General features: G+C 62.4%; 1 protein-coding gene across 1 annotated transcript in view; it reads right to left on the bottom strand.

Moving 5' to 3' along the window:
- ITPR3 (inositol 1,4,5-trisphosphate receptor, type 3) overlaps nucleotides 1-716 on the bottom strand; it is a 58,475-nt gene that overhangs the window by 4,367 nt on the left and 53,392 nt on the right. The gene's annotated exons all lie outside the window — the stretch shown is intronic.

The following is a 716-nucleotide window of genomic DNA, read 5'->3' as shown; positions in this document are numbered from 1 at the left end:
CGCCAGAGGGGCCCGGACCTCGGGAGTGGTTGCTGGGCAGCCGGTCCACCTCGAGGATGAAGTCATCCTTGAGGAAGAGGAAGCCCACGATGGAGAAGAGGTAGACGAGGATGAGGGCCAGCAGGGCGGTCAGCAGGATGGAGCGGCCGTTGCGGGTCACGCTCTTGATGACATTGAACAGCGTCTCCTCCCGGTAAATGAGGTCGAAGAGCTGCAGGGCAGGGATGGGCCTTGAGGGGGGTGCGCTGGGCCTGAGGGCTGCAGCTGCCAGTGCTTCCCACAGCCTCCTCCGCAGGGTCTGCGCTTAGGCAGGCGAGCCCGCGGGGGCCTGGAGGCTTCTCAGAGCCTCTGGATTTCTAATCCAAGGAAAGGGAGGGCCGAGGGGCAGGCTGTCCACACAGAGGGGTGGGGCGCCCAGCTCTGACGGTGTGCTTGGTCTGTGACTTATATGCATCAGCTCACTTCAGCCTCACAATTATTCTAGAAGGCAGGCGCTGTTAATTATCCGTTTTACAGACGGAAAAACTGAGGCACGGGGCAGTCGCCCAGCTAGGATGGTCTGGTGCCAGAGTCCAGGCTTAAACCAGCACCATACAGGGCCAATGGGTCAGACGGGGCCAGGAGTGGCCATCAGGGCCTTGAAGGCCAGGCTGGGGCCAAGCCGAGGAGGACTGGGCAGAGGACTGGGCACAACCGCGAGCACTCGCCCTGCACTG

This window comes from Myotis brandtii, unplaced genomic scaffold (assembly GCF_000412655.1).
Source record: "Myotis brandtii unplaced genomic scaffold, ASM41265v1 scaffold539, whole genome shotgun sequence".
NCBI lineage: Eukaryota > Metazoa > Chordata > Mammalia > Chiroptera > Vespertilionidae > Myotis > Myotis brandtii.
This window is presented reverse-complemented; position numbering and strand designations above follow the sequence as displayed.